Source organism: Leucopleurus acutus (assembly GCF_964270905.1).
Source record: "Leucopleurus acutus genome assembly, chromosome: 13".
In the NCBI taxonomy this organism is placed as follows: Eukaryota; Metazoa; Chordata; class Mammalia; order Artiodactyla; family Delphinidae; genus Leucopleurus; species Leucopleurus acutus.
In genome coordinates this window covers 77,113,023-77,137,928 of record NC_139155.1, presented here as the reverse complement: position 1 = coordinate 77,137,928, position 24,906 = coordinate 77,113,023, and positions in this window count along the sequence as shown.

The following is a 24,906-nucleotide window of genomic DNA, read 5'->3' as shown; positions in this document are numbered from 1 at the left end:
TGGAGGAAGTTCCTTGAGTTCTGACTCTGGCTAACTGGAAGAAAGTGGACAGGCCACCTGGGACAGAGCGTGGGGTCAAGACTCCTGCCTGATTCAATCCACACCATTGGGGGTGGGGGAGCTCAGGCCTGGGTGGGGCTTCTTAGAGGAGGGGAAGTGGGACTTTTCTATTTAACTCCCAGAAATGCATGCCTGTCAGTGATGTCCATTGCTCTTAGGATGGAGATGGGACTTTTCACCAGAACTAGCAATGCCCAACAGGGTCTGTTCTCTGCTGCCCACCTCAGACACTGTCCGGTGTCCCTACTCTGTTCTGGGCCACTGCCATGCACAACTTCTCTTTACTTCATGGGCCCCAGGACCTTTGCATGTGCTATTTCCTACATCTTGACTCTGTTTTCTTTCCCTCCTCTCCTGACCTTCACCTCTCTGCCTTATTTTAGGTCTCAGTTCAAATGTCACCTCCTCTGTGAAGATTTGATTTAACCTTGATAGTTACCAGTATGGACTAGTAAAATAAATTAGAGTACAAGCAAACAATGGAACACAATGCTGTTTTATAAAAGAATGAGAAGCTCTGCCCATATGAATAAGGAGTGAGCTGCAGAAAAAATAAGTAAAACAAAGAGAGAGAGAGAGGAAAGAAAGGAAGAAAGAAAGGAAGGAAGGAAGGAAGGAAGGAAGAAGGAAGAAGGAAGGAAGGAAGAAAAGAAAAGAAAAAAGAAAAAGAAAAAACAAGGCGTAGATTGTAAATCCGGAAAAAAATACATATAGAGTGCGTGTGTGTGTTTGTGTGTGTTAGGTAGTATTCAATATGTATATACCTGAATACTTTTTTATATTTCTAGTATATTTCCGGTAAGTAACAAAGCAGGTTACAAAAGTGTATGTCAAATACTATCCCATTTTTTTATGTAAAATCATAAATACATACAGAATGGGGCTGGAGAAATATATAACAAAATACCTTAAGGTGGTACAATTTCAGGTGATCCCTTTTCCTTTCTTCTGTATTTTCTGAGTTTTTTCCCCAGTGAGCATATTACTTTTATAATCTGAAAACTGAAACAGGACACAGAGACAGTGAGACGCAGCCCTGCCTAGAGCTTAAGTGCTCAGATTCCAAGGCACGTTGCTCCAGTTTGAGTCCTAGTTTGCTGCTCCCTGGCTGTGTGACTGTGGGCACATAACTTAACCTCTCTGTGTCTCTGTTCCTTCATCAGTAAAATGGATGGGATAATAGTATGTAGCTTGTAGGGTCGTTGTGAGGACTGAAAAAATGCGTATGTGTGTAAAAACACATTAAGTTGTATAGCTGTAGTTGTAATTATTTTTATTATTTTTAAAAATGTTGGAACATGCAAGTATCTTACCTACTTAAAAATGAGTAATATCAAAAATAAACTACATTTAAAAATATACCTTATTATGGTTAAAAATATGTATGGCATGTGTGTAATTTTATGTAAAATATTATATTGTTATCTTTGATATACATTTTAATCAAAGTGTTTGACATGCATTTTTGTAACTGGCTTTGTCACTTAATATGTTGGAAATAGAAAAAAAGTATTTCGGGATTCTCTGCTCCTAGTTTTCTCCTTGGAGGCAATGAGTGTCTCTCCTGAAATATTTTATGGGTAAACTACCAAACACACACACACGCACGCATGCACACTCACATACATAAAACACTGGTCTCCTCTCCCCTGACCTGGTCCCCCAGTGGGAATGTCTACTCCTCAAACCATGTAATCTCAACTGCTCTGGCACGGTGCTGTAGAAACGCCAGGGACACGTGGCGACCTGCCACTGGACTCCCTAGACAGACGCCCTGGAGCTGTGAAATGTCAGGTGCCAGGAGCACGTGCTCTAAATTCACCAGCGTGGCTGATGCAGTTCAACTGGTTTCCACGGTGAAGGCCATGGAAGGCTGAGAAGTCCACCCTGGCATCCTTCCACGGAGGCCCAGCCCTCGCCCAAGCGCACACTGACTCGGTGTGACAACCGGCTGAGCAGCTTTGATTAATTAAATATTTCACCCCAAATTTGCAAACCATCATCTCCGGCAAGTCCACGTAACGCCTGTATCACTGGGCTAATTAGCTCAGCAGGTCACCCGGCTGGTGTGCTGATGTCTGTGTGACTCTTAGGCAGGCTGAGAAATGCTGGTTTTGGGAGGGAGGGGAGGCTGTACGATCTGGCTGGCGTACCATTTTGTATGGTACTCCATGAAAGGTTTCCCCCAGTCACATTGAAAATATAATAACTCTGTGTGTAGGAGCCTTACTCTGTGTTAAGTACTTTCTGAGCCTTACCATCTCATTTAATCCTGCAGATCAGAGGAGCAGTTAGGACTGTTCTGCTCGCAAGGCTGGAGAACCCAACTGTGGTTGCCTTGTGCCAAAAAGGCGTGGTCGCAAATGATAATTATTATTGGCTTCTGGAATTGAATAGTCCTGGGGTAACCAGCTTCAGGAATGACTGGGTCCAGGACCCACTTGTCGGGCCTCGCTGATTCCACCTCCCCCGTGTTGGCACTTTTCTCATACAGGGTCTCTTTCAAGGTCACAAGATGGCTGTAACCACTCCAATCTTTACTTCCTCCCAGCTTTGAACCCCAGAGAGGCAAAGCAAGAGTCTTTCCCAGAAGCATCAGCAAAAGTCTCATTATATCTCATTGTCTTTCAGAGAGGAGGTGATGTGTCATCACCAACTCGATCACTGTGACAATCAGTTTCGTCTAATCAGGGCCTATTCTTGTAGCCAAGGTGTGGAGAAGGCCCACCCCACCCAAACCACGTGGGTGAGAATGGGAAAGGGATGTTTCCCAACAAAATTCAGAGTACTGCTTTTCAGAAGGGTGAGTGGGTATTGACAAAGAACAGAGAAGTATTATAAAAATCCCCACTTTACAGCTGAGAAAACCACGATATAGAAGGGCTGAGTTACTTGTTCAAAATGATTTTATGGACGTGTGCTTTTGCTTTATTTGATTTTATTAATTAACTAATTTTTGCCTTCATTGTATTTATTTTTTTAAAAAATTTATACAATTTTTAAAGGTTACAGTTCATTCACAGTTATTACAAAATATTGGCTATATTCCTGGTATTGTAGAATACATCCTTGCAGCCTACCTTACACCCAATAGTTCATACCTCCCACTCCCCCACCTACATTCTCTCTCCCCTCCCTCCCCACTGGAACCACGAGTTGTTCTCTATATCTGTGAGTCTGCTTCTTTTTTGTTATGTTCACTAGTTTGTAGTATTTTTCAGATTCCACATGTAAGTGATACCATACAGTACTTTTCCTTCTCTGTCTGACTTACTTCTCTTAGCATAAGGCCCTCCAAGTCCATCCATGTTGCTGCCAATGGTACCATTTTGTTATTTTCTTACGGCCGAGTACTATTCCACTGTATGTATATATGAGACAGGCTGGGACCTGGGCCCCTCTGCTGCAGTTCTTGCACCTGGACACACCTCTCCTCCAGCAACAAAATACAAAGAAACTGTACAGGACCAAAAATAACTGCATGCATGCGCAGTTGGGGCAAATTCTGGACAAAAGATGCACAGAGACCACAAAACCCAACTGCCACTTTTGAAGAGCCTGGAGCAAAAGCAGGGTGCTGAGCGTGCCCCCTGCACACAGCACCACCTAAGGGGTGGGCAAAACACCTAAGCCAGCCCTCCGTCCCGATCTCTGGACACACCTCTACCCTCACCCCATATAAGGAACAAGCTCGGGACTTCCCTGGTGGCGCAGTGGTTAAGAATCCACCTGCCAATTCAGGGGACACGAGTTCGAGCCCTGGTCCGGGAAGATCCCGCATGCCGCGGAGCAACTAAGCCCATGCGCCACAGCTACTGAGCCTGCGCTCTGGAAACTGAGAGCTACAACTACTGAAGCCCACGCGCCTAGAACCCGTGCTCCACAACAAGTGAAGCCACTGCAATGAGAAGCCTGCGCACCGCAAAGCTGCAATGAAGGCCCAATGCAGCCAAAAATAAATAAATAAAATAAATAAATTTATTGAAAAAAAAAGAAAGAAAAAAAAAAGAAACAAGCTCACCCCGCCTCAGGGAGCGGGGAAGCAAGGGAACATGTCATTTGTTCTCGCTCCCCACTGCTACAGCAGGGGCCCCAATAAAGCCTTGCCTGAATTTCTTGTCTGGCCTCTGATCAATTTCTATTGATTAAGGAGGACAAAAACCCTGGATGGTAACATATATACCACATCTTTTTTATCCATTCATCTGTTAATGGACACTTAGTTTGCTTCTATATCTTGGCAATTGTAAATAATGCTACTATGAACATTGGGGTGCATGTATCTTTTTGAATTAGTGTTTTTGTTTTTTTCGGATATATACTCAGGAGTGGAATTGCTGGGTTATATGGTAGCTCTATTTTTAGTTTTTAAGGAACCTCCATACTGTTCTCCACAGTGGCTGCACCAATTTACATTCCCACCAACGGTGCACAAGGATGGCCTTTTCTCCACACCCTCGCCAACATTTGTTGATTTTAAGTTGGCCTTATTCCTAAGCCTGTGCCCTTGATATGACTCTTACTGCCTTCCCATCTGACCCTGCAATGCCCTTCTGTTACGCCATCTAGTTCTTATCCTTTTGTTCCATCATGTCCTCATTTATAGACCTTGATCCTTTGCCTTATACAAAGTTTTATTGTTAAGCAGTGGAGAACACTACTAGGGAGAATTTATGTTAGGAGTCATTTTCTAACCAGGTGTACCACGTAGATGGTCATTTGTAAATTTTCTGAGTGCTTACATTTATTTTTTTCTATGATAAAGTATATAGTAAACACACAATGATAATGATTACAACGCTAGCTCTTAGTAGCTAAGAGTTATCTTGTGCCAGGCACTGTAGTAAGTATATCTGAGTTTAATTCTTGAAGCATCTCTATAACACAACTACTACTATTACACCAGTTAAACTATTAGACAATTAAAGAAACATAGGTACAGAGAGGTTAAACAACTTGCCCAAAGTCACACAGCTAGAATGTGGCAGAGCAGGGATTCAAACGCAGTCTGTCTGACTCTAGACCGCTGCCTAATTTTGCCTCTTATCACATTAAACTTGTGATTTCGTTGCTATTATTGCTCAGAATAAGGCTTAGGAATAAAAGATTTACAGAAAATAAAAATAAATCTTAGTGCTGGAGCTTGTGCCGTGAGAAATACTAAGGAGAGGCATCAAAGAAAGGCACGTAGATTCAGATTCTCAAATATTTGGAGTGAGAATGATCATTCAGAGCCCTCCATACGGGGGCATGAGTCCCTTTTATAGAGTAGCTGAATCCTTGTGGAATGTGTTCCCAGCTTCCCATGATTCCCACACTCCTAGCTAAGGGCCCTGGTGGGTTTTTTTATGCCTGTAGGGTATTTATGGTAAGTCTGTACTCATTGGTCATCCTGTTTAGACCAAGGTGGTTACCTTACCCAAGATGTGCCGATCAGAGCTCCTTCCCTGATAATTTGGAGTTGAGAGAGAGGAAGTAAAAGGCACACACACACACACACACACACACACGCACACACACTCACATGCATATTGCCTCATTCTCTTCTAGTAGTTGAACCAGTGACATGCTCCCCTGAGTGCTGTGGTGTGGCCCAAGATGCAGTAGAAGCATCTGGAGTCTGTTTCCAGTTAAAGGGAGAGGAATGAAGCCAGCCTGTAGAGAGAGAGGGAGACAAGGAGTAAAGAAAAGGGACCCCTGGGTCCCTGAGGGCCTCTTTTCCTGTCCTACCCCTTCCGCAAGTTCAACTGCATTCCAATCTTAAGGTTCCTTAAGACTTCCTTAGTCCTTTATAATATGCGCTGCCTAAAAAAAAAACCTCCATCCGATTTCTGTCACTTACAACCCCCTGGCTTGGCGTCAAATGCCCAACTTCTCTGCCCAAAGCTGAGTCAAGTCTATGGGGCAAAGGAATGTTCGGGAGGAATCCCTTCCGAGCAGGCCTTCTCTGTAACCCTCAGACTCAGCTTGAACTGTGGTTTCAGACGGCAGCCCACAGGAGCCCTTACTACTGGGGCCAGGTGAACCAACGTGGATTTCTTCCCCCAAGGTCAGCAAAACCTAGCACACTGATTTCCCTCTTGTCAGCAGCCAAATTGATCATTTTCTCAGGCTGCCTGAGAAACGCTGATTCCCGAGCCTCAGATGTTCGCAGTGGAAACCTGTCTCTTCTCCTCGATGCCCTGGGGCCTTGTTAAACCTCTCTCTTCAGCTCCAGGAGTCAATGTCCAGTCTCAGAAATGGCCCCATCTCACAATCTATCCAGGGGAGGGGGCAATACTAAAATCCCTGATGTCACAGTTGGAGTCTCACTGTCTCTCTTTAGGGTGGATGGTTAAAAATTCATGGTTATTTTCAAAGGAGAAAAAAATGCTTAAACTGCTTTCCGACTTGCAAACGTTCCCTTTTTTGATTCAAAATCAAACTTTTGTCTAGACAGGCGAGGGCTTTTTGCTGACATATCTTGCCAGCTCAGAAACCTTGAGGTTTTCCAAAGGCAACACCCCCGCCCCTTCCCGGCGGCCAGTCTCCAGCCATGTTCCTTCCAAACACATCCTCTGAGCAGCTCAGAGCAGAGCTAACTGGATGGAAAAGCCCAGGATGGACACTGACGGTTCTTCCTTTGGCTCAGCCATCTTCCTTAACGAGTTATCTGCACTGGCAGCTGCTATGGTAACTCTCTGGCACAGTCTAGACTTATTGCAGTGTTTGAAGCAGCTATAACAGTCCCCCCATCACCCAACAGCTGCAGCTGTTTCTCCTTCTCCCCTTCTTCTTCCTTCTTGTCTTCTCTTCTATTCCAAGTGATGTGTTCACCGTAGAAAAATGAGAAACTGGATAAGCACGCAGGAGAAAATAAATACCCCATCCTATAATCTTATCCTTCTAAAAATTTTCTCTAAATAGATATACACATGTGTTCCCATATATGACTAAATAAGAATCCCCCAAATTATCCAAAATCCTTGCAGCTTAAGCAACACAAATCTATTATCTCACAGTTTCTGTGGGTCAAGAATTTGAGAACAGCTTGTGTGGGAAGTTGTGGGTCAGGATCTCTCGTGAAGTTGCAGCCAGTTGTTGGCTGGAGCTGCAAGTCTCATCTGAAGGCTTGACTGGGGCTGGATGATCTGCTGCCAAGATGGCGCACTCACATGGGTGGCAACCTGATGCCAGCTGTTGGCGGGAGACCAGGTGAAATTTGTTTTCATAGGCTGCTTGAATGTCCTCACAATATGGCAGCTGGCTTCTCCCCAAAGTGAGTGATCCAAGGAGGAGCCAAGCAGAAGGGGGAATGACATTTTTGACATAGTCCCAAAGTCATACTTTATCACTTCCGCCATGTTCTATGGGTCATACAGACCAACCCTGATGCAACGTGAGAGAAAACTACTCAAGGGTGATGAGGCAAGGATATCAGGGCCCATGTTGGTGGTTGGCTACCATTATAAAAATATATAACATCATATAATATCCATACCTTTTTTCTTTTTACCAAAAAATGGCATTGTAGTCTATATACCAACTTATCAGCCATGTGACTGAGTCACCTTGGAGCAGATGCTCCAGTCCCAGTGAAGGCTTCCAATGCCACTGCAATCCCCAAAATATCTGACTGTGACTTCATGACACATTCTGAACTAGAACTGACCAGCTGAGCCACTTTGATTCCTGACTCCCAGAAACTGTGAGATAATAAACTGTCCCTGTGTTAAGCTGCTAAGGTATCTCTGACTTGCTGTTTTCTGAATGGGGGTATTATGGTCATCTTTGACGGTAAACAAATATTATTTTATAGCATCTTATTAGTAGGTCCCTAGGGGGGCAGTTGGAAATGTGTGTTTGTGTGTGAGTGTGTGGAGGGTGATTTTGGTTGTTACCTGAACTGGCAGACACTCCAAGATTGAGTAGGGGCCAGGTAAGATAGCAGTGGTAGACATTATTGCTGCCCACCTATATTTCCAGTCTCTTCTTTAGAGTATACGAGGGGGTTACACTTTGCCACCCACCTGAAATTAATTATGAGCCTATGACTTGCTTCTTTTTTTTTTTTTTTTGCCTCAAAAAGTGACATTTATTCAAAGAAAAAAATGACAAGATGTCCGTCCCTTGACTCCCTTCCCTCCCCCTCCAGTGAAATGTGAGAAAGTGACAGATGTGACTTCCAAGTGGGAGCATTTAATTACCGGTGCTCAGCTTTTTATTGTTTTAGGCCACTGAGATGAGAGGCATTTTCGTTGCTGTGGCATAACCTAGCTCACCCTGACTAATACAGAGTCCAAGACAGAAGGTGATTCAGGTCTCCTTCAAGGCTGGACCAGGACCCATCTGCTGTCAGAGCCGTTCCTTCCTCTTCCCTTGCTCTGCTCTGTGTCTCAGGGGCTTGGCCCTGCAAGCTGTAGTTTGCAGTTTTCCTATCATTTTTGTTTCCACTGGTGGGACTCATGACATATCAGAGGGTGGGAGAAAGGGAGAGGCCAAGATATTTCTTTCCCTTCATTTTTCAGTCAGGCAGCAACTCCAGCAGAAACTACATCTTCTCTTTGTCGTAACTCCCTCTACGAGGCTCGCCATGCTTCCACCTTCCACCAGGAGACCCCAAGCCTGGGTTGCAGTCATATCACCTCTTCTTTCTGTCCTCTAGCCTAGGGGTGTTGGTAACCCCCTGCTGTTCGTAATCTCTGCTTTCCTCACCATCCCCTTTGGTTTCTCAGATTTTCCATTCTTTGGGTAACCGATTCTCTGCGTTAAAATCTCTTGATTTCAATTACCCAGAGTACCTTCTGTTCCCACAATTGGGCCCTGACTGATACCTGGACTCTGAGCCGGGGCCTATAGAAAGACAGGGGATGCGGCAAAGAATGATGCAGGTATGGGTCTGCCCCATGAGGACCCACACTCTGATGGGGCAGACAGACTCACAGGGCGACTCCTCCAAGAAGGGGCATTACAGAGCCCTGGGGATTCTAATACAGTCTTGGAGGTCTGGAAAGGCTGAGATCTGGAGGGTAAACAGGAGTTAGGCATCTGGGAAGTTTCTGGTATTCCCAAGCTGGGAGGCAGGGGCCAGCCCCTTTGCTGATTACCATTAGTAGCATCAGTTGGCAGGGCAGGGTTGGGCCGCCCCCTGCCCTCCCTGTTTCCTGGCACTGGTGCTCATTTTGCTTCTAGCGATTGATTGCCATTTGCACTCAATCTGGGAGATTTGGATCCAACCGCAAACATTTCTGAGCACCTGTTGGCTCTACAGATAAAGTGGCTGTGACTCCAAGAGGGATATCATCATCAGGTTGATTTTGGGCTCTTTTAAGAAAATGCCTGGAGAATCTGGGGAGATTGACCCATCTATCCATCTTCTATTTCCTTACACGTGTCCTGAACACCTGTTCAGGGCCCAGAACTCTGCCTGGCACTGGCGTGGGAGGCAGCCACATAATCAAGTAAAACATTCTTCCTTTTTTGGAAGAACACATAGTCTGATGGGGGAGGAAGCAGCCACAGAGAAAATAATTACGGTTTATTTCTCAAAGCACATAAGGAATGAAGAGGAGGGAGTGAATGACTACCTAAGTCATCAGAAAAGGTTTCTCAGAGGAAGTGACATGGAACAGGGTACTGAGGGATGAGTAGGAGTTTGCCAGCTGGAAGAAGATAAAATATTCCAAGCAATGGAAATAGCACATGCAAAAGTATAAAGCTGAGAATAAAATAAATAAGTAAATAAGACATGGTAAACGTGTTATAGTCAGAGACTTGTGAGCTGAAGTGTAGGGTGCTCAAAGTGTAGGGTACATGGTTGGGAGTGTATGAGAAGAGGGAGAGAGGGTATGATAGGGCCAGATGGTGAATGGCCTTAAACAGTGAGCTAAAGAGTTTGGATCTAATTATATTAGGAGATTAGAATAGGGAAGGGCTATATCCAGATCTGTATTTACAAAGACCAATATGGCTGTTTAGTATAGAAAAGCTTCATTTATTTATTCAAAAAGTATACATTGAGTGCTACCATATGTCAGGCATTCTTGCTAGGTATTAGGAATAGCCGTGAACAAGACAAGCAAGCACCCTATCCTTCTGGAGTTCAATCTAGTGTAGGAGACAATATTATATACAATCTAATTATATATAATATATATATTTATTTCTATAAATAAATACATATAATATTTATTATATTATTATTATATGATGTTATATATAATATATATTATATGTAATAATATATATTATATAATAAATAATATTATTTATCTATCTCTATAATATATATATTATATATAATAATATATTATTATATAATAAATAATATTATCTATCTATCTATCTATCTATCTATGTATATATATAGTGGTGCTAAGTGCTATGAAGGAAAAGAAAAAGGCAATGTGATAGTGAGTGCTGAGGGCTATTTAGAGAGTCCATAGCTGGTCTAGGGTGATCTGGGGCCTGGGAGGGTATTCCAGGAAGAAGTTCCTTTGAGACAAAGTTACTGTGTGTGGAAGAACATGGGACTGAATGGGGGACAGACTGGAAGTAATGGGAACTGAGGTGAATATGTAGAGAGGAATGGGGAGGTTTAGGAGACAGGGAAGGTGATACACTCAGGATCGGACATACCTAGTTTATGGCACCTATCACAGAGACACACTATGTGTTCATCTAGCCCTAGTGTGTTTTTCTCCTGGACGTACAGCTAGACTACAGTCCCCAATCTCCCTTGTAGTTAAGTGGGATCGGGTGACGAGTTTTGTCCAGTGGGATATGGGCAAGAATGACCTGGGTCCCTTCCAGGCCAGGCCTCTAAAACCTCCCACATAACCTTCCATGCCTTCCCTTTGCTCACCTTTGCTTCCCTTGAGCACGTAGGAGCCAGGTGCTCAAGGTCCAGTAGAGGACTCTGATGCCCGAGAACATGTTTTCTGAACGATGATATCGAGGACCAGATAATACTTCGATGCGGAGGACTGTCCCATATACTGTAGGGTACGTACGAGCATCCCTGGCTTCTACCAATGAGATGCCAGGTTTCCCTGCCTCTAGTTTCAGCAACCAGAACCATATCTAGATGTTGCCAGATGTCCCTGTGTGAGAACCACTTATCCTAGAAGATAAGGCACAAGCTGCCGGGGTCCCTGAATGACTGTGTGGGGCAGAGCTCACCCTGCTGATCCTCACTGGACTGTGACGTGAATGAGAAATAAACCTTCGCTGTGTTAAGCCACAGAGATCTGGGGGTTATTTGTTACAACAGCTTCACCTACCCTGATACACCATTCCCACCTGGAGTTCAGATAGGTCTGGGCTAGAGTTACAGACTTAGGAGTTATCATCAATCAAAGCTGTGAGAGCACCTGAGATCACCAAGATAGTGAGATGAGAAAGGGCCCTGAATGCTCAGGATTAGGCAATTTGAGGATATGACCAAAGGAGGAGGAGAGATTCTCCAAAGGAGGCTGACGGCAGGAGGTCAGAGGACATCCAGGAGAGAGTGATGCCGCGGATGCTGATGGGAGAAAGATTGGGAGCCCAGCAGGAAGGTGGGTAACAGAAATGGGCTTGGATTGATGGCTATCAGGTGAATGTTAAATCTAGAGATTTAAGAATCAGGACAAATGAGTACCAATCAACGTGGAACAAAGCCATCGAAAGGTCAGGTAGCTGGTCCCAGCCTTGACACATTCCTTTGTTCTGGAGGCAAACCACCCCACTCTCTAAGCTTTGTATCTTTTTCCATTAAAGACTATTCTTTCCAACCCTGCAGGATAAACGAAGCAACATCTACATAAGGCTTTAATCTGGCTCCCACCCAATTTCAGCCCAGCCCTGGCCCCCAATGAAAGGTGTTGTATAAACAAAAAATACTGTCATTCCAATGTGCTGGGTGAGTGTTTGATAGAGATCAGAGGAAGGCCGGGACCCCTAATGGCCACTGCAGTCGGGGGGAGACCTCATTCCATCTTTGTGTTTCAAGAAAAGTTTGTGAAGGGAGCCATGTGACAGAGACTCGCTGGAATGGTTTAAAAAAATGAAGGAAATTCCCCATTTCCTGGTTGTAAGAAAATATGGGTGGGACGAGCCTTAAGCGAGCTGATCACGGTTCGGACTTTGAAGTCAGATGAATGACAATGATCTCCAAGCCAGGAACACAATGTAATGAACTCACCCTGCTTTTCCATGAGAAACAAAACCACTGAAGGCGCCTGGAGTTGGAAAACAAAGGCTCTTTGAGTTGGAAGGCCTTGGGGAGGAAGACTTAGGGGTGCTCTTGAGCTGTGACTAATGAGGAATGAAGATATAGGGCTACTGGACCAAAGTAGGGGACTCATGCTGGATTTTGCAGCGGTGTCAACATAGCTGCTGTTTAATTTAGCCTCGATGGATGGCCTAGTGTGTTTCTGGACCTGGATCTGGGTCTGTCAATATAGAGATCAATGAGAAAGTTCACCATCTAATGGGATAGTCAGGACACTTGATTCCTTTATTCTTTCTTTCCTTTCTTCCTTTTCTACAACAGTATTTATTGACGTGCCAGGCTCTGGGCAATGGGCTATGATGGTGAACATGGCAGGCTGGTTCTGCCTTCGCGGAGGCTGAGGCTTACCTGGGAAGACAGAACATTAAATGAGCCACGTGATGATGTGTGTTAAGGGCTATGATGGGGAAAGCACAGAGGACATGGGTGCTCACAGTAGAAGCATGGTGGGGGGCGGGGCAGTGAAAGTTGGGCAATAATAAAGTAGGCAGAAGTCAGGATTGACCCCAGAGAGGAAGTCAGGTTTCAAAGACAGAGGAGGGAATGGTGCTTAAGCTGGGTTTTGAAGGGTGAAGAGGAGCTGCCAGGTAGACAGGATGAGAGAAGGGCATTCCAGGAAGAGGGAACAGCAATGCAAAGGCATGGGGGCTTGAGAGAGTGCCGTTTGTGGCAACTACCGATAACTCAGGACTGCTGGGGAAGGAAGTTCAGGAAACGATGGGAGAGGAGTCCAGTACAACAAACAGGGTCAGATCAAGAAGGGCCTTTTAGACCAAATTGTGAAGTTTGTTCTGAAGGTGATAGGGAGCCATTGAAGGATTGTGAGCAGGGAAGTGATGTGATCAGATATGGGTTTTGGCAAATTGCGCTCTAGCCCCTGAGTAGAGGACAGCCTGGAAGGGTTAGACTGGAGAGATGAGTCTGGAGACAGCATCCCAGACAACTCCGGGGAAAGGTTGTATGGTTGAGGCTTGGGATAACTGAGTTTCAGTTCTTGCCATTGCACATAAAAATACGCAACCATGAGTCAGGTGGTCAAAGTCACTGCTGGGTGGTTTACTGGTCATCTGGGATTAGAGGGGGGTTGAGCATAAATCTGCTACTCAGTCTCTCTGGTGAGTGATATGGTTTTGTGTGCACATGTGCGTGTGAGCCTGGGCATTTCCGCCTAGAGGCACACGGAGGAGAGACCAACTTCAAAGGTGAAAGTAACCTTGAGGAAGGTCTTACAAACTGCAGCTTCCAAAGGAGGTGGAAGCAAAGCTTATTGGTGAAGAGCATAAGTCTTGATGACAAATAGATCTAACCCTTGTTTATTAATAGTTGTACAACTTTGGGGGAATCCTCTTCCTCTTTCTGAGCCTCAATTTCCCTCATCTGTATAATGGGCATAAAAGTGGCACAAAGTAAGGGCTCATTTGGTATCTCCTGCAAGGGTTAGATATGTGCAGTCTTGGGAAACAAGACTTTGGCTTTTCTTTGAGTTTCTCTTCATTGCCCTTCTCAGTTTTCTTATGTCACCATCATTTTTTTCCTTGTCAAATCTCACTCAAGTTGTCAACCATGCTGGGGCATGTTCTGTTAGAGTGAGGTGTTGAATTCAGTCGGCGCCTTTTCAGTCTGTATCAGCCAAGTTTCTCTAGTGAAATAAACCAATAGGGGGTGTATATGTTTGTGTGTGTGTGTGTGTGTGTGTGTGTGTGTGTGTGTGTGTGTGTATGTGTGTGTATTGAAAGATTTATTTTAAGGCAGTGGCTCACACAGTTGTGGGCACTAGCAAGCCCAGACTTACAGGCTGGACACTTTTAGGCAGGACTTAATGCTACAGTTTTGATTCAGAATTTACCACAATGTAGTAGAAAGGATATGGAATTTTAAAAAGGAACTGTAAGTCCATGACGAGTTCACAACCCAGCCCAACAGAAATGGGGTCATACGTGTACCAAAGGACACACCCTAGGATGCTTTTAGCTGCAAATGACTTGAAACAACTTAAATACCCACCAACAGCACAATGGATAGATTAATAGTGGTGTCACATCCCAGGGGAATATTAGATAGCAGTGAAGATGAAATGCAGCTCCATCAACTTGGATAAATCACACACACATAATATAGAGAAAAACTATCCAGACACAGAAGAATAAAGCTCTATGATTCCGTTTATTTAAAGTTCAAACGTACAAGTTAAAACTATGGGGAAGTAGTCAGAATAGGGGCCACCTTTGGGAAGGGATAATGACCAGGAGGGTGGGACTGAGTGAGGCTGTGGGGACACTTGCAGTGTTCTATGCTTCCATCTTGATGGTGGTGACAGGGGTATGTTGATTTTTGTCAAAACTGAGCTGTTTCAATGCTTAAATGCATTCACTTTACTGTTTGCATGTTTCCTTTCGTTTAAAAGTTTAAACGAAGAATAACATTATGTTGGCAAGCAACACACGTCTGGGGGACAGATCTGGCTTCTTCCTGCTCCACTTGTACAGGGGAGGGCATGTCCACTTTACAGATGGGGAAACTGAGGCTTGGGGATGTGGCTGACTTTCTTAGGGGTCACCTCAAAAGCCGTCATCAACTGGAGGGCTAAGCGTGCCATTCTAACAGTTTCTGTGTCTCCTCACCTGGTGTTTGTTTCAATTCCCGTTTGAATATTTTGTCTATTACAATCTAGATTGTATTTAGAAATACCTGGATGAACCCAAGAAGTTTGATCACCAAATGGATTTTGTATTTTTCCTTCACCTGAGTCAGGGTTTCTTCACCTCATCCCTCTCCACATTTGGCGCTTGGTAATTCTTTGTGGTGGGGACTGGAGGTGTTCAGCAGCATTCCTGGCCTCTTATCACTAGGTGCCTGTCACACCCCCACCCGCAGTAGTGACAAAACTGTCTCCAGATATTGCCAAATGTCCCTGGGGAGGGGGGCAAAATCGCCCCCAGGTGAGAGGTACTGACTGAGAGAGTGGGGCTCCTTGAGGGCTTGAACGAGGTTAGATTCATCTCTGTATCTGGCATGCAATAGGTACTCAATAATTGTTAGCTGAATATAAACCAAAAAAGCATGTCTGTGCATGGTCTGGGCACAGTCTCCAGAAAGTGGGATGCAGTTGCCTCACAGACCGCCACACACGTGCGTGTGGCCCGATCCGGGCAGAGCAGCTCTCGTATCTCAGCTCTGCTATTTCACACCTTTTTTGTCTTGGGTAAGTGATTAAACGTCTCCTTACTTAGGTTCCTCATTTGTAAAGTTGGCATTAGAATGGTGTCTGTTGCTTATCGTTTTCGTGTGTGGGTTGAGGGAATAACTAAGCCCATGCCTCACTGTGTGCGGATTAATCAGGGAAAACTGTTTTAATTGGGTACCATGTGAGTGAGAGCTGAGTGATCAGGTGAGTTACAAATAAAACTGAAGTTGAGGGGCTTCCCTGGTGGCGCAGTGGTTGAGAGTCCGCCTGCCGAGGCAGGGGACGCGGGTTCGTGCCCCGGTCCGGGAAGATCCCACATGCCGCGGAGCGGCTGCGCCCGTGAGCCATGGCCGCTGAGCCTGCGCGTCCGGAGCCTGTGCTCCGCAATGGGAGAGGCCACAACAGTGAGAGGCCCGCGTACCGCAAAAAAAAAAAAAAAAAACCCACAAAAAACTGAAGTTGAGATTCTTGCCTCCAAAGAAAAAGATATCAGTCCAATCCAGTGAGACCTTGCCCTAAAAGTCGTTGCAAAGGGCTTTTGTGTCATTTGGCTCACTGATGTCCTGAGGGCAGACATTTTTGCCTCACATGGCAGAGGAAGGAATGGAGGTCCAGGAATTTCAGGGAGTCGGTCAGGTCACTTAACTCAGCCTGTCAGTATGTGGTCTCCTTCCTTCTTCTGAACCTTACTGAACACATATAGGAAGACATCAGAGGGGTACCCTGAGCAGTGGCCAGGGAGGAGCCTGTCCCGGTGCAACGGTGTGTGGTGGTGGGGTGACATCTGTTCTTCATGCACGCCCAGCACCCACGCTGCCTTCTTCTGGTAATAGCACCCCGATTTTCCCTCCAGATACGATCCCTCCCCACACTTTCATCCTCCAAGAAGAATGGACCTACTTCCTGTTCCAGATTCGGCCAGTCAGCACATTCCATTCCCTGGACCCCAGTGATAGGTTCAGGGATGGTTATGTGACTCAAGACAGTCCAATGGGAACCAACACTCCTTGGATTCTGGTGTGAGTACTGGGAAAGAAGAGCTCTCTTTTTCATTGGAGTTGCTGAACTGGTAAGACATCTGTTGGGAGCTTCTGGTGGGCACCTTGCCGCCATGAGAGATGGGCCTGCCTACAAATGAAGCCAATACACGCAGACCTGAGAGGTGGAGAGGGACTGATTTAAGCCAATCTGAGTTGGTTTCTGTCTGGACTAGGCAGTGTCTGTCTGTTCCCACACCCCCATCAGCACCTCACGGGGTGAGGACAGGAGAGTGAGGATGCTGGGAAAGCGAGTGACAAGGGTTCATTCTAGGTTTTTTTTTTTTTTTTTTTTTTTTGGTGGTACACGGGCCTCTCACTGTTGTGGCCTCTCCCGTTGCGGAGCACAGGCACCGGACGCGCAGGCCCAGCGGCCACGGCTCACGGGCCCAGCCGCTCCGTGGCATGTGGGATCTTCCCAGACCGGGGCACGAACCCGTGTCCCCTGCATCGGTAGGCGGACTCTCAACCACTGCGCCACCAGGGAAGCCCTAGGTTTTTTGACACTGCCTGGTTAGGACACTGGTGAAAATGACCTGAACCCACCAGATACCACTAAACATTAGAAGGTGTATCTCCTACCCCACACCCACATTGTCCTCCAGACCTCAGTTTTTCTTTCCACAAAATGGGTATGCCTGTGCAGTGCAGCCATCCTGGTTGAGCAGCATGTTAATTTCTACTAATTACTTGTCTATATCTGCTCCTGACCTTCAGTCTCCTAACAGTAAGAAGATAGCTAAGGTGTTAGGCACTCGGTATACATTAGGAAACGTGGTAAGCACTTTGCCAACATCACATACTTCCCTGAATTCTCAGGACACTTACTCTATGAAAAAGATGCTATGGCTATCCCCATTTTATATATATATGCAGAAGCTAGCCTGGGAAGGAAGGGCATGGCCAATTTCACATGGGCTGCTCTGTGGAGGTGAGCCGGGACTAGTCTTAATGAGATCTTGCTTCCAAATTGGCACCGCGTTGCAGATTCCAAAAGGCTTTCCTCTTCTCCTTTGGTCCTCGCCTGATATTTTTGAACTGGTTGTTTATTCTCGTTGGACAGATGTGGAAACTAAAGTTCATCAAGGGGCAGGGAACTTGACCAAGTCTACAGAGAGGAGGAGGACTGTGATGATAATTGAAATCCTGTAGGGAGCCCTCCTGTAGGTCACAATTACATACATTTTAGGAGAGGGTGGAGCGATTCTTATCCCCATTTTACAGGTGAGGAAACTGAGGCTTACAGAATGAAGTCACTTTACCCAAGTTACATAGCTAATTATGATGGAGTCGAGGTTTGCATCCAGGCAGTTGGATGTCACAGCCTGTTCTTTTAAGCACTGTCCTATGCCATCTTTTCAGAAATAGAATCTGAAGCCGGTCTGAGACTAGACCACTCACTCTCCCATTATTTTGAGAGAAACGCAGTAAGGGGAGAGCAGAGGGAGAATGTCCTAACTTCTTTGTTCCCCACTTGGCAGCCCCCTCCGGTTCAGGTAAATAGAAGTGATTCCATCATTGTTTGTCCCTAGTCCTAATGACTTTCGTCTTTGTGTCTTCGGAGCCAGACCTCACCCCTGGGAAGCTGGCCTGGGGCCTGAGAGGCACCAGCCGCCTCTGTGAACAATGGCCTTTGTTCTTCACACTTTCCCTATCAAAGCCTCGCAGCAGGGATGGCCTTCAGAGGCGATGAACGCTGTGATAATTCCTGTGCCAGAGCTGGGGAGGGGAGAGCAGGAAAGGAGGGGTCAGGTGTAACTTTGACCCAGTTAAGTCACTCTGGGGTCCGCTGTCATCCTGTGTTGGTGGGAATAAACTCTCTGAATAGCTTTGGGGTGATTAGCTCATCAAGCCTTGTGTGAATTGTTCTCGTGTTATCTTCTGGGGAGTGGCGAGTCTGGAAATGATATTGGTGGACAGGGAATTTCAGTGACAACAACAATAGTAACAGTGATGGTGGTGGTGAGGATGCTCGCTGTGTTTATCGTTCACTGACTGTGTTCCAGGCACTCTAAGTATTGCATATACGGTAGCATTTAATTCTAACAACAACCCTGTAAGGTAAAGCAATTATTATTATGCATATTTTTAGAGGAGGACAAAGGAGAATCTGGGGAGTAAGTAACTTGCCCAAGGTCACTGAGCTGGGCCTGGAACCGAGGTCTAAGTGACTCCAGAGCCCGTGCGCTTAACCACTAGGTTCAAGTGGGCCTTTGTAAGAAAGAACGGAGCAGGGACATGGAGAGCAGGCACACTTGGGTTCTGCTTTTAGCCATCCCTGCAACCTCGGGCTGGTGGCCTCTAATTGCTGAGCCTCCTTCCTCACCTGTAAAATGGGGAGTCCTGATGCTTGCATACCAGTCAGAGTCTCTGCGAGAAATAGAATCTACCCTGGATAGTTCAGACTGTGAGAGTTTCATCAAGGGGTGACTTAGAGAGGGGTGGGCAGAAGTGAACAAACGAGGGACGCTAAGACTCCCAGAGTCTGGCAACAGTGGGGAGCTGTCACCCTCTGTAGGTTGAAGGAGCAAGGCGTAAGGAAATGAGGTTTCAGGAGCCCAGAGAGGGCTGGGGTGGCGGTGGATGAGCCACCTGGTAGGAGCTGCAGTGGGCAGGGGCATAACCCCTGCCGGCGATGCGATCCCGAATTAGAGAGAAAACAGGGAAGAGATACCCCGGCCTCTTTCCTTTTACCCCTTGACCTTTGGGCACTGCCTCCCATTGGATGATCCCAACCGGAAACCAGAGCACATGGGATACTGGGAAATGTAGTCCATAGGGATAGAGGTCAGTTTCTGGGCCGCAGAGCAGGACAGAGAAGGGTGAAGGATAGGGGGAGTGGACAAATGGAGAGTAAGCAAGTCCCACCTTCCAAGGTCCTCATGAAAAGGCAATAAGGTGACTCGTGTCAACACCTGTTCTGTAGGAGAACAAATCCGCAACAAATCCGTTCAGTTTTGTTACAGGATGAAGCATGGTGGTCCTTGTTAGCACTCAAAAGGATTCTCTCTTCACGGGAAGCAAAGCTGTGTCCTGGAAGAGGGTGTGGATTCTGGAGCCAGACGGCTTTGATCCAAATCCTGCTCTCCTGTCTACTAGTTGTATGATCCCAGGGAATTCATTTAAATGCCTTGTGCCTCAGTTTCCTCGTCTGTAATATGAGCAGTACCTACATCTCACAGGGGCTTGGGAAGGATTGAATGAGTTAAACATGGGAAGCTCTTAGAAGAATGTCTGGCCACTGGTCAGTCCTCAGTAAATGCTGGCTCTTAGGATATTTCTAGATGCTTACTTTCAAGAAGGGCTGTCAGACAAATCATCTAAGAACAGAGTGATGTGTTTTCTCAGTCTAAGAAGTAGATATTGATTAGGGAGCAGAGACAGGAAGCCTGTTTCAATCAAGTGGGTCAAGGAAGGCCTCTCTGAGGAGGTGACACTTGAGCTGAGACCTGGAGGATGAGTGGGAAGCCTCTGGGCCTGAGGAATAGAAGTCCAGGCAGCAGGAATAGCAGGTGCAAAGGCCCTGAAGCAAAAACAACTTTGGATGTTCAAGGAACCCCAAGAAGACTATTGAGACGGGGGGTGAGATTAGAAGTCAAGGTCAGAGAGGTGGCAGGGGCCATGGAGGCCAGAGTAAGGAATTTGGATTTTCTTCCAGTGAGACAATAAGCTCCTGGAAGCATGTTATGCTGGGAAGGGATATGATTCTATGTATTCGTCTGGACCTTTGCAAGAAGCACGTACCGAGATGGGATTAAACGTGCAGGGATTTAACTAGGGGAAGTGCCTGTTTGAGAGCAAGTAGAGATAGCCAGAACAGGCAGGGAGAGCTGTTGAACTTCAGTGCAGGTCTGATTCTGAGTGAGGAGACAGGGAGAAGAGGCCGGATGGCAGCACCCCTGGCTGCCACGCAGACTGAGGAAGATTCAGGAATCTTCCTGAAGGGAAGGGAGGCCTAGAGCTGTCAGAGGAACTCCATGTCTCCCTGGAACAGACCTGCCTTAGCATCCTTGTCAATTTTAGACGTTGGCTTAAACGCGGCCCCCAGGAGCCACGGCCCGTGGGAACTGTGGCCTCCCAGCAAATGCAGGGTGGCTTTCAGAGCCCAGCAGCTGGGGCCCCCAGTTCACCGTGCTCCCGCAGTTGTTGGTCTAGAGATGCATTCTCATGTTACCCTCTCCAACTTGCATTTTCGACTTGCACTTGGGCTATGCCAAGAAGACCGGCTGGGAAGGTGGGCGAGAGACACGCTGATGACCGCTGAGAGCTCTGGCTCCAAAGGCCCAAGCAGGAGGGGCTGAGCGGGCGACCCAGATGGAACTTGGTGGGAGGCCAGACAGAGGTGTGCGCCTCCCAGTGAGTCAGGCCCTGCCTGGCTCCATCCCTGCCCGCCCAGCCTACGACACCCCCTAGATCCCCTGTCTCCCCGGAGGAAGCTAGGCCTGTAGCCTGGCTTCCTGCTATTATGCCGTTTTTGCAACCTGGACTTGATTTAGGTGTTACGTTATGGCTAAGAATATGCCCTGACACTTGAAAGGAACTTTTATTATTGTCCTAATTTGTGAAGAATTAGTTGTTACTATTTTTTTTCTCCTTCCCTTCTCCCCTTTCTTCTCTGCAGGGTCAGGCTGGAGCCCTGTTATTGTTGTTAAATTTAGATCTGGAACTATATTGGGCCCGGCCTGGTGTCCCTGTGCTTTCACTTCTTAAAACAGGAAGGAAGGCCCCAGCTGGGGACTTTTGGAGAGCCAAGGAGCTGCTCTGAAGGCCTCAGGGAAATGCTTTCAGTGGAAACCACTAGATGTGCGTAGGAGGGACCGGATTCAGAGAGTGTCTTTGCGTGGTTGAGTTGAAAGATTTTTTCCCCCTGACCTGTGGATACCCCAGTGAGCCAGACCTCTTATCATGGTAGGTGGGAGCCTTACTGGGTGGGCTCAAAATCCCAGCTCTGGGGCTTCCCTGGAGGTACAGTGGTTAAGAATCCGCCTGCCAATGCAGGGGACATGGGTTTGAGCCCTGGGCCAAGAAGATCCCACATGCCACGGAGCAACTAAGCCCAGGTGCCACAACTACTGAGCCTGCACTCTAGAGCCCACGAGCCACAACTACTGAGCCTGCGTGCCACAACTACTGAAGGCCACGCGCCTAGAGCCCATGCTCCGCAACAAGAGAAGCCACCACAACGAGAAGCCCACACACCGCAACGAAGACCCAACGCAGCCAAAAATAAATAAATAAATTTATTAAAAAAAAAATCCCAGCTCTGCCACTTTCTAGCTGTATGATTTGGGACAGGTAACATCTGCTCAGCTTCCTCCTTGCCTCAGTTTCTCCATCTGTAAAATGGGTATAATGATGTTACCAACTGGTTTGCTTGAACAACAGAAATGTATTCTCTCACAGTTCAGGGGGTTAGAAGCTGAAGATCAAGGCATCTGCAGGGCTGTGCTCCTTCTGAAAGCACTAGGGAAGGATGTGTTTCTGGCCTCTCTCTTAGCATCTAGTAGTTTCTTAGCTTGTGGCAGCACAACTCTGATCTTCACATCGTGTCGTCCCTACGTGCATGCCTGTGTCCAGACTTCTTCTGATAAGGATGCCAGGCATGTTGGATTAGAGGCCCAGCTACTACTCCAGCATGACTTCATCTTAACTGATTATATCTGCAATGCCCCTATTTCCAAATAAGGTCACAGGCTGAGGTACTGAGGGGTCAGGACTTCAACCTATGAAATCTGGGGTGGGGGGGACATCATTCAACTCATAACAAGAGGAAATAGGCACCTTGTCATAAGGTATTTTGTCCAAAATGAACACAGCTGGTAAGTGGTAGAGCCAGGATTTGAACCCCGGACAGTCGTATTTCATAGCTCATACATACACAGAACCATGACACTGAAGGCATCGGTGAACCTGAGTGCTCAGAACCAGGTCCGAGTAGTGTGTGCTTGCTTTGAGTTGACTAGAAGAGGATGATGCAGGGTATTGAAGGAGGAGACGGAGAGGCAGATGACGGACATCTGAAGGGTTGGCTCTTTGACACACAAATGAAAGGAGGAAAGTGCTTGCTCTGAGGAGGCAGCGAGAGGAGGGTGCAGAGTTGATGGAGACCGGCAGGTGGCACCTCCCCTCCCCCACTCTCTCCCCCTTCCCCCTTCCCTTCCCGCCCCCCTCCACCTGGACAGACAGCGTGAGGCAGCTGTCCTCTGAGGGGGAACAGAGCTAGCGGAGGATGCTGAGAACGGCAGATAAATCGTTCTTTCTAGGACTTTATAGATTTCCCCTGCACGGAAAGACCTTCCCACTCCTCGGGCGGGTGAGTGTGAGGCTCAAGGGGAGATATAATTATCTCTCACCCTTTTTTATAATTCAGGGGCCTGTCAGTCACTGGAGGGGACCAAGGCAAGAGGTCTGGTGATGGATGGGGGCGATGCAGAAGGTGTCTGAAAACATACAAGAAGGGCGCCCTGTAGTCCTGACTCCCTGGACCACCCGAGGAACAGTGCTGATGCCACAGGGAGCTTGGGACACGTGGCACTACCACCCCAACCTTCCCGGCTGAGGGCTGTGCGAAGACAGGCTGGGTATCCGACATCATTCTAGATTTGGTAGGGGTTTCATATTCATCTAGATCTTACCGAGCATTTACTTTAATCAGGCGCTACCCCCTCGAATGATCAAATTTAATTCTCACAATCTCCAAGAAATGGGTATTATTATATCCTTTCCACAAATGAGGAAACTGAGGCTCAGGGAGAAGAGGCAAGAGTTAGGATTTCAACCCAGGTTGTTTGGCCTCAAAGCCCGTGTGATTCACCACTGCGAAAGGCCACTCTCTGAAGGTAGAAAACTTCTGGTTCATCTCAGCAATCTCCTTGCCCTTCTCTAAAAAGCTTTTCTGTGAGTAGGAGTCCCACACCTCCTAGGAAAGCCGTGATTTGCATTCCAGGCATGTTCACCTTCTCTGTCAGCAGCCCCCATCTAGACGGAACCCCCATCTTTTTCTCCCCTAATGGACAACCATAGTAGCTTCTTTTTTTGTTTGTTTGTTTGTTTTTTTGCGGTACGCGGGCCTCTCACTGTTGTGGCCTCTCCCGTTGCGGAGCACAGGCTCCGGACGCGCAGGCTCAGCGGCCATGGCTCACGGGCCCAGCCGCTCCGCAGCATGTGGGATCTTCCCGGACCGGGGCACGAACCCACGTCCCCTGCATCGGCAGGCGGACTCTCAACCACTGCGCCACCGGGGAAGCCCCATAGTAGCTTCTTGATGGGTCTCTTATTGCCTCCTATTGGTCCATTCTGCACAGAGCCACCAGAGTGTCCTTTGCAAAAACACAGATCTGGGGAGTGCCTGAGAAAATTAAAAATAGAATAACCATATGATCCAGCAATTCCACTTCCGGGTATCTACCCCAAAGAATTCAAAGCAGGATGTCGAGCTGATATTTACACCCCCGTGTTCAGAGTAGCCAAAAGGTGGAAACAACCCAAGTATCCATGGACAGATGAACGGACAAACAAAATGTGGTCTATCCATACAGTGGAATAGCATTCAGCCTTCAAAGGAAGGGAATTCCGACACATGCTACAACACGGATGAACCTGGAGGACATTATACTCCATGAAATAAGCCTGTCACAGAAAGATAAATACTGTATGATTCTACTTACATGAGGTAGCTAGAGGAGTCAAAGTCACAGAGACAGAAGGAAGAATGGTGGTTGCCAGGGGCTGGGGAGGGGAGGCAACGAGGAGGTGTTGTTCTAATGGAATATGGAGTTTCCGTTTTGCAAGGTGAAAAGTTCTAGAGATGGACAGTGGTGATGGTTGCACAACAATGCGAATATACCTAATGCCACTGAACTGTATACTTAAAAGTGGTTAAGATGGTAGATTTTGTTACATGTATTTTATTGCAGTTACAAATAATAATTTAAAACGCCGCTCACAGATCTGACTACGTCAACTGGCTGCTTAAAATTCATCTATGACACCCATTGCTTTAAGATTGGCATAAAAGTCTTTATTATTTATTTAGTTATTTTTGCGGTATGCGGGCCTCTCACTGTTGTGGCCTCTCCTGTTGCGGAGCACAGGCTCCGGACGTGCAGGCTCAGCGGCCGTGGCTCACAGGCCCAGCCGCTCCGCGGCATGTGGGATCTTCCCGGACCGGGGCACGAACCCGCATCCCCTGCATCGGCAGGCGGACTCTCAACCACTGCGCCACCAGGGAAGCCCAAATCTTTATTTTTATCTTTATCTTGCCAAGGCCTGCGAGATCCAGGTGACCTCTGCCCACCTCTCTAAGCTCATCTCTTAGAATAAGGGAGTGAGATTTTATAATGTCCCAGTGTCTGAAACAAAGATGAAAGTCT